The 14957-nt window shown below is 40.0% G+C and overlaps 1 long non-coding RNA gene across 1 annotated transcript in view; it reads left to right on the top strand.

The window, feature by feature from the left end:
* LOC102160854 overlaps positions 1 to 14957 on the top strand; it is a 1306405-nt gene that overhangs the window by 1110475 nt on the left and 180973 nt on the right. The window contains exon 5 of the long non-coding RNA XR_002346962.1: positions 12397 to 12448. This is a non-coding gene — a long non-coding RNA (uncharacterized LOC102160854). The remainder of the gene's footprint in view (positions 1 to 12396; positions 12449 to 14957) is intronic.

The raw sequence follows: 14957 nt of genomic DNA, 5'->3' as shown, positions 1-14957 counted from the left end.
TTTAATTTACTTCTCATAATAATTCTAACATGTAGGCGTTATTTTACACATTATCAAAGGATAAAACTGACAGAGAAGCCTGTCCAACATAATGTTAATTAGTCATAGGCACATGATTCACACACAAGTGATCAACAGTTCTAAATAATGCCTCCTCCTCCATATTTTCCTAAAGACCTGCAAATTAGAGCAATTTTAAAAAATAAAAGACTTTCATCTTTGGCTCCTTTTAATAATAAAAGATGTATATTATGTAAAATTTGGAAAATAATGTAAAAATAATAAGTAGAATGATATTGTCCATAATCCCATCATCTGTAAAATTACTCAATACGGTAGTATATAATTCCATATTTTCATGCATTTATTTCATGAACTACATACGTGTAATGCCTATATAATTAAAATAAACATCACATGCACACACACACACATAAATATAGTATTTAAGATGAAATGAGACCCACTGCCCTGTGCTGTTCTTTGCCTTTGTCAGAAAAGAAAATATTATGAGCATATCTAGTATCATTAAATTCTACTAAAACATCAATTTTATTTGCTTCACACTAAAGAGAGATGGAGAGGACATAAAAACCCATTGTTATCAACATGCTATAGCATCGTGCCCTGGCACCACTGAGACTCATGGACAGTCACCTTAGATTGTGTCCTCTGCCCTCAGGCCTGGAGCTGGATTAGGCACAGCTCACCATGGTTCCTTGATTCCCTCTGTTCCTGGGCTGCCTGATCTGGCCCAGGTCCAACACTCACCTCCCTCTCCCGCTGCTGGAAGCACAGTGGCCCCATCTTTTCCCCTGAAAATTGCCAAATGCATTCCAGCCTCAGATCCTGGGCTCTGGTCATTTGCGTCATCTGGAAAGCTTTCCTTAGACATTCACTTCTATTTCTGCTCCACCATCCCCTCCTGGGTCTTTCCTGACTGGCTTATTTCTGGCAGCCCTGCCTTTTCTTTCCACTTCCTCAACTACTTTGACCCTGCTTTAGTTTCTGTATCCCACTCTACTCCCTGCTATTATATCACATGTGCATTTGCTTTTTGCTATTTTTCTTCCCCTTTATTGGGTGTGGGAGTATAGAGCTTCCATCTTGTCAACAGTAGCTAGAAGAGTGGTGGGCACAGAGGGGGCACCAGCATATACTTAGTGCATCATGAGTGAGCAAGTACCTTGTGCAGCATGGCTGGCAATGAGATTCAGTTTTATATGGCGCATGTTCAGAAACCGGGAAAGGGTTTTGAGCTGCTGCCTGATATTTCTTCATGCCTGATGTAAGATCACTTAAGGGGTCTGGAGTTTAGCACAAAAGTGGGGCTGTTTATTTAAATTGGGGTTTTTGAGGAAAAAACACAAGTCAGATGTTAACCTCAAGACAGGCCAGGAAGGACAAGCCAGTTTGCCAATAAGAAGGGTGTGGACAGAGCATGGGAGACGGAGAGAGAAATAAATGAAGAGGCACTCCACAGTGGCACCTAACAGATAAAGCTGGGAATTCTCACAAGACTAGCTACAGGTGCTAACATCATCTTTCCCACTGTCACACTTGTGAGGTGGATATATTTAAAGGGCTCCAGGATAAGCAGGGACTCTTGTTTTTATCAGAAAAATAATGGTAAGCTTATTGACTGTCTATGTGGACAGGAGATAGGAGCCTCAGAAGTTTCCAATTTGCTTGCATTTTTAAGATCCCTTGAAAGAGAATGCACTCAACGTGTGATTTTTGAGCAGAAAGTTATCCATCAGTGTTAGAGTCTTGATGAGGCAATATAGATTTCCTAAGAAAGACACTTCTGCAAAGGTGATACCATAGTTATCTCCCTGTCAGGAAGTATAATTGATAGCCCTATTCAAAATTAATGGACTTTGGGGTGTAGTAGATTAATGCATAGTACGCCCAGAGCAGAAACCGACTACTTAACTAGGATTTCAACCCCCATCCAGAATTAGACTAAATGGAAAAGGGAGGGGTGGGGGGAGATCTCATGGCTGAGGATAAAGTAAAGACAGAAAAGTTTTACAACAGGAAGCTGATCATAAAATTAGGCTTCACAACCCCATCGTCCTGAGTGAGACAGAAGGGTGTTGGAAGAAAGCTGCACTTTTTAATGGGAATCATCTCTCGTATTTATTTCATTACTCTGAACTTACTGTTCCCATTAGTGGCTCTGCTTCTATTCTTGTGAACCTGGCAACATATGGTACTTAAGAAATAATACATTAATAGGGGGTTGCTACTGGTCTTCTATGACCTAGGTTAATATCAGGATAGTTTAACAGGCACAGAGAACCAAGCATAATAAGAACAAACTTACTGGCACACATAGTCAAAAAGAATATTCTCCTTCTGACTGGCTTGTTGGGGAAAGAAAGGTAACAGAGAGTGAAATCAGAAAGAATAAGAATGATGGAAGCAGACTGGCCCAGAGAGTCAGCCACTTGTGGAGAAGCCACTGGGGAAGCAGTGGGTCATTTGCCCCCTTGAAGACTGGCCTGGGAGAAGGAAATATCTTTCTGGGGTGCTGGAGGAGAGCTTGCCAAATGGATAAACTTTTTTTTCTCCCTTGTTCCTGATCATCTAGCAGATAGAGCAAGGATTTTGGAGCCATCAAATTCTTGGCAAAGCTCTTGGCTCTTTTATTTGCTCTCTATATCATTTTTGGAGTTATTTAAACTCCTAGGATCTAAGTCATTTTATCCCAAGAAGGCAAGCAAACCAGTTAGTAGAATCATTGTGAGGAAGAAGTCAGAGAAGGTATGTCGAAGACCCAGCATGGGACCAGAATAGGACTGGCCTTGACAGCAACCACTCCTGCGCTAAAAGGCGTTATTGGCATTGATAGAGGACAGAATGGCACACATGTCCGTCTTCACTGAGCACTTTGGAGTAGCAGCATTGTAAGAGTCTATTTAACATCCTTTCTCAAGACGTTCAAAGTTGGGAGTTCCTGTGTGGCTCAGTGGGTTAAGAACCTGACCTAGCGTCCATGGGATATGAGTCTGAACCCTGCCTCACTCAATATGGAAAGGATCTGGCATTGCCACAAGTTGCAGCGTAGGTCGCAGATGTGGCTTGGATCCAGTGTGGCTGTGGCTGGCAGCTGCAGCTCCAATTCGACCTCTAGCCTGGAAATGTCCATGTGCCACAGGTGTGACTGTAAAAAAGAAAAAAAAAGTCCAAAATCAAGATGATCTGCCATTAGTTTCTCAGACATTCTAGTGAGTTGGGACCAGCTTCTGGGTCAATGGCATGTTCCATTCCCTCCATCTAAAATAGGATTCTTCCCTCATGAAGTCAGACTATTTGTGACTTCCTGGGCGTGTTACATGTCTTTTTGCCCCAGGCTGAATTAGATACCACCTCACAGGTTATCATAGCCCTCGTCTTGTTCCCATCGGATACATTTCTGAGGGAAATTCTACATGTTTCTGCTTTTCACGACTCTTCCACCAGACTGTGACTCCCTTAAAATTCTTACTTAATGTTTCAGTCTTAATCAGAGTCAGGCACAGTGATTGTTCAGCATGTGCTTTTTACATCAGTGTGTACACAGAATATTATATGCAAATATATTACAGACTGACCTTGAGAAAGTTACTAACTTTGTGAGCCTCAGATTCTTCATGTATGAATTGGGACAAAATGCAAACCTAGCTGGTATAGGGAGCCATGTAAAACACCTGCACCAGGTATGCACTCGATAACTGGCTCATTATCATTATCTTATTCTAACAGTTATACTCAGATATGACCCAAAAAACATCCTTATTGAGCAGGTTTTAAACAGTGTAAAAAATGCATGTCATGGAGCCTCTTAATTCCCAAGGTTTCTTTCTCTCTACAAGACGCCATCTGCCCTCCTCACCACAGGGATCCATTACTGTTTCCTTTTTGCTCCTCTCTCATAAGTTCTTACATCGCTCGTCTCATACGCTCAAAGCCACTAAGTCTAATGAACATCCATTCTGAAATTAGGCTGCTTAAATATGGCAAGGGTGCCTAATGATTTTTGCTTGTCCCAGGAACTCTGCATAGTCTGTATTTCTAAAATTCAGCAGAACTGAGTAGTACTTCAATATGCCTGAAATCCAGAGGGTAGCAGTTAAATTCCTACCAGCACATTTGAGCATTGATCATAGAAAAGATGCAGCCCTGGTTACCTCAGGAGGGATAGAAACAGGAGCCTGTCCTGCCTCTGCTCTGGAAGCTAAAGGCCTTAGATCAGATAGTCTTCCATTAAGTGTGCACAGAAGAGTCCTCAGTGATAGTCTCCACCACAGTGAAGCAGGTCTGTTGAGTTAAGCAAAGGTTGACTGGGAGCCTCTCATGAACCACACTGGGGGATACATGCTTGGAAAATGGAGCTGAATAAGACATGCTCTGTCCGTATGGAGCAGGTCCCTTAGTGGTTAAGAGAGAGAAGAAAACACCTGGTATTTTGATACAGTAGGCGAAATATTTTATTTGAACAAGCACAAAGAGTGGTGCTGATTAGAGAAGAAATGAACTGGACGAGAGATTAAGGAAAACCTTGTGGGAAAATGACCCAAGGGAGTTCCCTTGTGGCATGGAGGGTTGCTGTAGCTGCTCAGGTTGCTGCCGTGGCACAGGTAACTTCCATGTGCCATGGGCTCTGCCAGAAAGAAAGAAATGGCCACAGAAGTTTTGTGGAAAAGACTGTTAGTGGTGACTACTGCATCTTGATCCTTGTGAGACTCAAAAGGAAACTTTAACTCACTCTTTAACACAGGATAAGTACTCAATCATGGCCAAGTAGTATGACTATGAAATGACACTCATAATATATCAGCTTTATTGAGTAACACTTTTCTAAGTGAAAATAACTGAGGAGAAAGGGGGCATTTCAGGAAGAAGGAAAATAGACTTTTGAAAAGGCAAGATCTGTGGGAAGTTACCATAAACAGTGGTGTTAAAGCATAGGATTGGGGTGAGGATTGATAGGCAGTGAGCAGTGGCGGGCTGGGAAATGGCAGATTTTATTCTGCATGAGGAGGTATGGGTTCAATGAAATAAGTATCCGATTTATTTTCAGAAAGACTACACAACATGGAAGAATGATACTAGAAGTTTACGACAAAAGACAGGAAGAATAGCTAAAAGTCTGTTATGGTGGGACAGGTGAGAAGCGAGGAGAGTCTGAACTGGGGATAGAGCTAGGAGGAAAGAGGAAGGGTCTAGGAGGAAATCATGGAGAGATGACACAGGCAATTTATTTGACGAAATACTTGAAAATGGAGACCGAAGGATTGATGAGAATATCATGATTTCTGTCCATCCAGGTGGTGGCAGGCCGGAGGTACAATTCAATTTGGGGCATGGTGACAGGTGCAAAGTGGAGAGGTCCAGCAGGCATTTTCATATATATATGAAAATGCCTGCTGGACCTCTCATCTGAAACTCAGATGAAGCATCACTGGAGTTCCCACTGTGGCACAGTGGCTTAAGAATCTTAAGAATGCAGTGGCTCAGGTTGCTACAGAGGTACAGGTTCAATCCCTGGCTCAGCCCTGTGGGTTAAAAGATCTAACATTGCCACAACTGTGTCAAAGAATTTGATCCCTAGCCCTGGAACATCCATATGCTGTTATTGCCGTCTTAAAAAAACAACAAGACATCATTGTTGCAAAGATTAGTTTAGGGGAGGGGTTCTACAAATAAAAGGAGTACTATAGCTCTACAACTTTTAACAAGGGGTGGAATTAATTGAGAAGGGCCTCTAGAGAAGTAGAAGATGGCTAACTACAAAACTTGGTAGAGGTTTGGGATGTATTTAGATGTGAAAGAGCTTTGAGTTAAAAAGTGGCAAGATCAGAGCGGTCTTGAGCAGCCTACAGCTGATATCTCCAGCAGTAGAGATACATTATTACATTACAGTAGTGTCATTATTACAATAATGTAGGTAACAAACAACAGGGGAGCCCATAAAAGTGAAGATTTCCTGGCAGCACTGAGGCAGCCTGATTAGGTGTACCTAGTATGGAGCCTGGAGACTGCATTTCCTAGCACACATGCAGATGATCAGATACCAGAGGTTCATAAAATACACTCTGAGAAGCACAGATGGTATTCCTGTGTGAATGGGGGAAGGCTGGACCTGGGGAACTTGATCAACAAAGCACTGCACTTAAGGAACTGGATGTGTGTCTCCTCTAGATTTGATTGGCAGGTGACCAACAAAAGAAAATCCTTGTTACCAATCTTCAGTTATTTCCTGAGCCAAAAATACCACCCCAACCCACCTCAGAACTCCACACACCCAGAGGAGAGTTTGCAGACACAAATAAAAATCAGGCTGGGGAAAATGAAAGAAATCCAATGCAATATATTTGTATTCTGTCACCGAAGCACTGTCTAATGTTGCTGTAACTATGATGTATAGGTCTATCAAAGCATGTGTTACCATGGTCTGAATTTCCCGACTGGAGAAAAATGATTAATGTAGAGATTTGCATTCGATGTGGGCTTGGACATCAATATTTCAGCTTAGGTAAACAGGAGCTTTACCTAATTTATTGGCTCTCATTATGGATGGCTTGTAGAAGCCAAATTCCCCCTCTGCCTCCAAAATGACCTTTCATGCTCTACAAATCAATCTAGAAGAAGTGAAGCAAGTTGGTTAATATTTTAGTGAGGAAAAAAATGACTTCACATGTCAGAGACTTAATTGTTGTGATTTTGACCCATTTTGAAATTAGTTAACATTTGCTTCAGGCCTCTGACTTCATGCATTATTTATTTTCATCTTGGTCTTGCTTAAGTCTCTCCATGTGCAGGATGCCTGTAACATGTAAGAAGCTTTTTCTAAATACTGCGCTTGAATAATAGTGTTACGAGGCAGAAAAGAGAAAGACCAAAAAGTATCCCCTCTATACACATGCACACGCGCGCGCACACACACATACACACACATTATTTCAAGCTTAGCTGCTTTGGGATATATATTTAGTTCTCATTGGCAAAGTTTCTAGATGTTACAGCCAGCATTGCAGAGCAATTTCCCTGTAAGAGTTTTTATGTTGCAAAGTGTGTCAGAAGTTAATCAAAGGGTAACAATGCAAAAGCCCAGGCATGTGCTTCCTGAAGGCTCTGGCCAGCCCATGCTGTCAGTCACTGTCAAAACTATAGCATGCAGGGGCGTAGTACGCCTTTTTCTCTCCTGTGAGAAAATGTTCCTGCCCACAAAGGTCAATGCCTTTATGGCATAAATCTGTTAGCCTATTGTTATGTATGAATCCCAAGGAGAAGTCATCTTGTCAACTGCCTGGCTCAGAGAGATGGTCTCCACCGCTTCTTACAGCAGAGGCCAAGTCCAGCATCTTGCCTCTGACTGTATCAGCTCTGGTTGACCCTATCATAACCTCTGCCTCTGGTGAGTGATCACTTAGACCTGACATTGAAAACGACCATCTATGACTTGTTCTATGTCATCACTGGAGAAGAGTGCTTTTGGAATCATTAAATAAGCTATACCTTCCAGGTAGCCTAGGTGCCCTCAGAGCTTGGATACAGAAAGGTAATCCAGAAGCACATGCTATCATGCAAGCTCTGTTAAGAAGGGCCATTTAGAAACTCTTACAGGAAAAAAAAAAAAGTGCTTGGAAATACACTCCTGTGTATTTCTGAGATGTTTACCATCTCCTAATCACCTACATTCCTTTTAGTCTTGACACTCATTCGAAGTTAAACAAAAACCAGTGTAAAAATGAGGCTCGACAGCTGTTTCCCAGATGTACAGAAATAACCACTGCAGCTGTCTGAAACTAGGGCACTTGCATTTGCATCAGTTTGGATTAAATCTTTTATTGATTTGGGTCATCACTTATGTAAGAAGTTCACAGAACAAAGGATTGTGTGTATCCAAAGTAGCCACTTTATATCTGCAAGCAAGAAAATAAAATTCTGGGGATTCTATCTGCCTCGTAAAAAATGAAATCTTATTCAAGATGATTTTCACTAAGAATCCACTTTGTTCACAGTGCATTTTCCCTGTGTGCTAAAATTTCACTCAATGGTCAAAGTTCATTGTCACCTTTTCCTAGAAGCTGTTTCCAGTTCCTGGAGTTAGAATTAGTTGGATATCTTCCCTCTGGGTTTTGGAACCAAACTTACCTAGGCTTGAATATGATGTTCTCATTTCTTTGTGAAAGTAGTTGAAGTAAATGCTCAATAAATGCTTATGGTATCCAAATGCCAATAGGAAAGAAGACAGGGAGGGAGGAAGGAAGGAAAACACATTTGTATTAAACTATATAATTTTAGGGAAAAAATTATAATTATAATTTACATAATCATTTTTAATTCAGAAGCACTTTCACTTTGTTGCTGCTAAAATAATGTAATACTCTCACATGTTCTGTAGTGTGGAGCTTATCAATATCCGTTGAAAATTTTCAGATGCAGGAAGTGGAAGCTATGCAAATCCAAATCCTGAATTCTCTTTCACACCCTAATTTTTTTATGGAGGAGAAATGCTTCATTTTTCTTGAACTTCTTTTAAGGTCACACTCCCTGATCCCCTCCGTATCTTGATTTTCCTCCTGTATCCAGGATCCCTGCCTAGGAGTTGTTTTTCTTCCTTTCTCATCAGCACTGTCCCACCCTCCCTCCCCAAAGAGGGTTTTTTTGCGTTGGCTTTCTTTCCTTGTCATGTGTCCACAAGGGTGACACTCATGATACCAACAAATCCAGGATATCATTTTAGTGCAATAAATATTATTTATGGCTAAAAGCCCTGGGTGTCTGACAAATATTTCAAATGCATCACATTCAAGACTGTATAGTCTTTCCTACCAGGACCACTCTTCCCACATAACCCATCTTGGGTAATGGAACAACCATCATCCACCCAGTCTCTGAAACCACAAACCCCTGCATCTTCATCAGTTTCTCCCTGGCCCTCATCCTTGACATCCAGTCAGTCAGCACATCCTGAGAGTCCTGACTCTAAAAGTGTTTGTTCAAATCTAACGTCTCCTCTAGTGCACTGGCCATCTTTGTCATGGACTACTGCTCAGCATCCACCCGTTTTGGCTAGCTTTGCCTATAGCCTCATCTTTCTGCAATGCCAAAGGCATCCTCTACCTTAAGATAAAGAAACATAAAAATAAGTGTGTGTCTGTGTCGATGACTTTTTCTTTCTCTCATCTTCATGGCATTCCTCAACTGCACCTGACTTCCATCCTCATCCTCCACCATCCCAAGCCTGTTATCCACACCATCCCATGAAAAACACCGCATTTTCTGAACTCAAAGCCTTCTTGAGGTTTTCAAAGATAGCATGCTTATTCACATCCCCAAACTCCTGTGTAGGCAGTTTTTTTTTTGTTTTGTTTTCTGCCAGGCATGCTTTTCTCTCTGCCCAGTGGACTAGTGCCCGTCTTTGAAGCATGAGTTTTATGAAGGTGGTCCAGTCCCTTAGAAGGCTTTTCTTTCTGTGCTTCTGTAGAAGCTGGGCTTCAGTCTGTTAAGAACAGAATGATTGCTTTTTGAGTCTCTTTTTCTTATGCACCAACCTGCAAGCCTTCTCAGGACCCAGTGTCTTTTAATTATCAGTTTTCCTCCAACGTGATTTTTATTAAATAAAACTTTTTGTCTCACTTGAAACTTGGTATTTCGTTCTTTTTTCCTGCTTCCATTCTGTTAAGACCTATATTGAATTCCTTTAATTATCTTTTTAGCACATTTTTTGTCTTCAATTAAAGAAAGATGAACAAGGTCACTCCATGTACATGATGCGAGTGTCAAATCTTTTACATATATGTTAAGTTTTCAGGTTTAATTTTTTTCCCCAGTGAAAAAATTAACCACACAAAATTTTGCTTATCCAGACATTGTTTTCATTCAATGAACTCTTATCAGAAATACAATCTATACTGTGAAGACACTGTGTAGAACAGTTAGGGTGCATGAGTGATTGTGATATCATTTAGTATAAAGACCCATTGATTAAGTCCAAGGTGTTTTGCTCTTAAAAAAAGTCCACTAATGCCCAAATAGACTTCAGTCATTATTAATCTCTCTCAAAGATCCATGAAGAGGGTCCAAAAACATCTTAAAATTCTCTTTTTATTCTTTAGTAGCTCTTTCTTATCCCTGGGGTCTCTATACACTAACCCAGAAACTAACCAATGGGGTAATTAATTAGGTCTCTCTCCTCTTCTCCTTTTCTCTGTCTCTTATATACATTTTCTAACCTCTGATACTGCTGCCCCCTAGATTCATAGCCATCAATTATCTCCAACTTGATGCATTCATTTTTCTATTCTCTGTTTTTCTCCTGAAAATCAGCTCCCTTGGCTCCATCCTTCCTAATGCCATATCTTTCCCTTCCAACCTTCCAGATTGTCATTCTCTATCAGTTATTCCAATTCTACATCACCAGAGTCCAAAGACTTTCTGGAAATGAAAGGATTATGTTCACATGAAAGGGGCATGTTATAAGGAAGACAAGGAGCAATCCAAGTGAGAGAGTTCTATTTTTTTGTTGTTGTGGTTGGTCTTTTGGGGGTTTCTTTGAGCAGAGTTGTGAACATGCCTCTTCACTTTTGTCTCATCTGTGATTAAGATATGGTCCCCTCCTTTGCATACTCCTTCACACACTGCAGTGTGATGGGGAAGGAAAACATACCCAACTAAAAAACATGCTCTGATCAAATTTCATGTGGGGCCTTCTGAGGACATCTCTGAATGCACTTATGTAAGCCTTAGTTTGAGAGGAACAGGGATAAGAGTTTAAGAACATGATTACTGGTTGCGATAAATTTAAATCTGTAAACACAGGTTTGCTTGTTGATTGCCTATAAATGTGAGTTGGTAACTAGAAGGTGAATTAGATGATGAATTTAATAAATTTATCATAAAACATATTGATCAATGATCAGCATCTGTAGTTAAGATTTTTATATTGGGTGTTTTTGGAAGATGCCAACCTAGATGGATTATAGCTAACACAGTGTCATCTGCAAATCCAAAAAAAATCTCTTTTCCCTGTCTAGTGGAACTTCCCAAGTCAATTTGTCTTTTCATGTGCTCTTAATGAAGATTGAGTTCTAATACTCCCATTTCACATTTCTTATAACTAGTAAAGCATAAAATGTCTTCTTTTGAAATGTTACACGGAACATGGTAAAAAGATGATACTGAAGAAAAATGTAATGTTAACGCTGTGCATATTTGAGTAAAAATGTTTTCACTGATAATTTCAATGCACATAAATGAAAATGAAAAGAGTTTTCACCTTGACCTCTGTGAGGGTGAATTTGTATTCTTTTTTTTTTTTTTTTTGGCTGTGTCTACAGCCACAAAAATTCCTAGATCAGGAGTTCCCGTAGTGATTCAGTGGGTCAAGAACAGACATAGCTTCAGACTGGCGTTTCTGCGGCTGTGGCACAGAGGCAGCTCCAATTAGATCTCTAACCTGGACTCCATATGCCACAGGTGTGGCCCTTAAAAAAAAAAAAATTCCTGGGCCAGGGATCAAACCTAAACCACAGCAGTGACAAAATCAGTCTTTAATCCACTGGGCCACCAAGGAATGCCATGAATTTGTAACTTAATATCTGATGTTTTTGAAGTCATGGTCTTAGGTCACGATAGTGAAAATAATTTGAAGATATAGAATTCTAGAATTTTAGATGAGTCTCAGGGATTCTGCTGAAATTACTTGTACTCTTAATCCCTTCATAAAAATAACAACATATATCGGTCAGGATGAATGATGCACTTATTTGAAAAGGTAATAAATATAGTAGTCAATGGGACACCTTCTTTATTACATTTTTAAATAAAGAAATTCCATTGCATCAAAATTTTCAGTATTCTTTCATGCTGTGGAAAATGTTCATGTCCATGTGTATGATAACAGACTTCGGATTAGACAGCTTGCCTCTACACCAGTGTGAAGTAAAGGGGCTTTTCAACATGTGGGGGACACCTTTGCAGAAGCCATATCATGGCAGAACACAGACGTGATTCATTTGCCATCTGGGAGTAATTTTGTCATTTCCAAGACCCCTCCCTGAGCTAACAAGGCAGAATACTGCTGGGGCTCTTTGCATTCAGAAAAATAAAGTTAGACTAAAGGGTTCTCAAATGGCTGTTGTTTCATCTTACCATGTCCTTTCTGAAGGCTGAATTCCACTTGTAGTGTTTGAGTGACTTGACAGGATCTTTATTTTTTCTTACTGAATTTTTGTTCTTGTCCTGAATTATGGTGTGAGGTTCTGTTTGCACTGAAAAACAAACAAACAAACAAAACAAAAAACAAAAACCCTGAATTTATCTGGATGCTTTATATTACATATCTTCTTTTCACTTGTGTGTATGTCCTACTCATTCTGCTCTGTATTTCCATTTTCGTAGATAAATCACATCTTCACTGGACTCACTGGACTGAAAGACAAAGTTGAATAAGGTAAGCCAGTTGGGGAGCTGCTATTAACACTTACATATTGTAGCCAGCAATCCTGTGGTAAACCCACTTTTTATCAGTCTGGCTTCACAGTGGTCAGATCCAACTCCTCTTTGGTCATACCTGCACTAAGGACTGAGTTCATAAAAGCAAACACTACGGATGGGTAAAGTAATGATTGTTTTGGTCTTTTTGGCCTCAAATTGGTCAGTAAAATGTGATGGCGCCTACACACACAGAAATTACATAGACAGTTTCTTAAGGTTGGCTGAAAATTGTCAAGTAAAGGTGAGATTATGAGAAAATGTAGCCAGACTAGAATTCTCACCATGGAATTTGTCCACTGGCCTGAGAAGAGGAATTTCAGGAGGCTGCAATGTCTCAGGATGTTTCCTGCCAATTTAGAGAGACAGGCATCCTTCTCATTCTGCCGAGTATAAACTGTATAAAAATAATACGTGCTTTGAGATTGATTCTGGATCAAAGGAAGTAAAAATAGATTGAGCAGGGCCACAATAATGCATAGGTCCAGTGAGTGATAACTTTTCTAATAGAATCTAGATTCTGGGAAGAGCCTTAAAGTTCTGGATTTTTCGTCTTACTGTCTCTGGTTTTAAAGTTGCTTTTCTAGTATAAATACAATGACTTTTCTTTGAAACAATTAGGATATATATAGGTAAGTCTTTTTTTTCCCTTTTTTTATTACTCAAATGAATTTATCACATCTGTAGTTGTATAATGATCATAACAATCTGATTTCACAGGATTTCCATCCCACAGCCCAAGCACATCCCCCCACCCCCAAACTGTCTCCTCCAGAGACCATAAGTTTTTCAATGTCCGTGAGTCAGCATCTCTTCTGCAAAGAAGTTCAGTCTGTCCTTTTTTCAGATTCCACATGTCAGTGAAAGCATTTGATGTTGGTGTCTCATTGTATGGCTGACTTCACTTAGCATGATAATTTCTAGGTCCATCCATGTTGCTAAAAATGCTGGTATTTCGTTCTTTTTGATGGCTGAGTAACATTCCATTGTGTATATGTACCACATCTTCTTGAGCCACTCCTCTGTCGATGGACATTTAGGTTGTTTCCATGTCTTGGCTCTTGTAAATAGTGCTGCAATAAACATCGAAGTACATGTGTCTTTGCAACTCATGGTTTTCTCTAGATAGATGCCCAGGAGTGGGATTGCTAGATCAAATGGTAGTTCTATGTTTAGTTTTCTGAGGAATCTCCATACTGCTTTCCACAGTGGTTACACCAATTTACAATCCCACCAACAGTGTACTAGTGTTCCTTTTTCTCCACACCCTCTCCAGCACTTATTGTTTGTAGACTTTTGGATGATGGCCATTCTGGCTGATGTAAGGTGTTACCTCAGAGTGGTTTTGATTTGCATTTCTCTAATAATGAGTGATGTTGAACGTCTTTTCATGTGCTTTTTGGCCATCTGTATGTCTTCTTTGAGGAACTGTCTGTTTAGATCTTCTGCCCATTTTTTGATGGGGTTGTTTGTTTTTTTGGTATGGAGTTGCAGAAGGTGTTTATAAATTTTGGAGATTAATCCCTTGTCAGTCGATTCACTTGCAAGGATTTTCTCCCATTCTGCGGGTTGTCTTTTCATTTTGTTTAGGCTTTCCTTTGCTGTGCAGAAACTTTGAAGTTTGATTAGGTCCCATTTGTTTATTTTTGTTTTTACTGTCAATACTCTAAGAGGTGGACCTGAGAAGATGTTGCTGTCATTTATGTCAGAAAGTGTTTGGCTTACGTTTTCCTCTAAGAGTTTTATAGTGTCTGGTCTTATATCTAGGTCTTTAATCCATTTGGTGTTTATTTTTGTGTCTGGTGTTAGGGAGTTGTTCTAATTTCATTCTTTTCCATGTGGCTGTCCAGTTTTCCCAGCACCACTTATTGAACAGGCTGTCCTTTACCCATTGTGTATCCTTGCCTCCTTTGTCATAGATGAGGTGGCTGTAGGTGCATGGGTTTAATTCTGGGCTTTCTATCCTGTTCCATTGATCTATATGTCTGTCTTTGTGCCAGTACCATGCGGTTTTGATGACTGTTGCTTTGTAGTATAGTCTGAAGTCCAGGAGCCTGATTCCTCCAGCTCCATTTTTCTTTTTCAGGATGTCTTTGGCTATTCCAGGTCTTTTGTGCTTCCAAACAAACTTTAAAATATTTTGTTTGAGTTCTGTGAAAAATGTCCTTGGTAATTTGATAGGGATTGCATTGAATCTATATATTGCCTTAGGTAGTATAGTCATTTTGATAATATTAACTCTTCCAATCCAAGAGCATGGGATGTCTTTCCATCTATTTGTGTCATCTTTGATTTCTTTCATCAGTGTCTTATAGTTTTCAGAGCACAGGTCTTTTGTCTCTTTAGGTAGGTTTATTCCTAGGTATTTTATTCTTTTTGATGCGATGGTAAATGGGATTGCTTCCCTAATTTCCTTTTCTGCTCTTTCATTGTTAGTGTATAAAAAAGCCATCGATTTCTGTGTATTA

Source organism: Sus scrofa, chromosome 9 (assembly GCF_000003025.6).
Source record: "Sus scrofa isolate TJ Tabasco breed Duroc chromosome 9, Sscrofa11.1, whole genome shotgun sequence".
Classification (NCBI taxonomy): domain Eukaryota; kingdom Metazoa; phylum Chordata; class Mammalia; order Artiodactyla; family Suidae; genus Sus; species Sus scrofa.
This window is presented reverse-complemented; position numbering and strand designations above follow the sequence as displayed.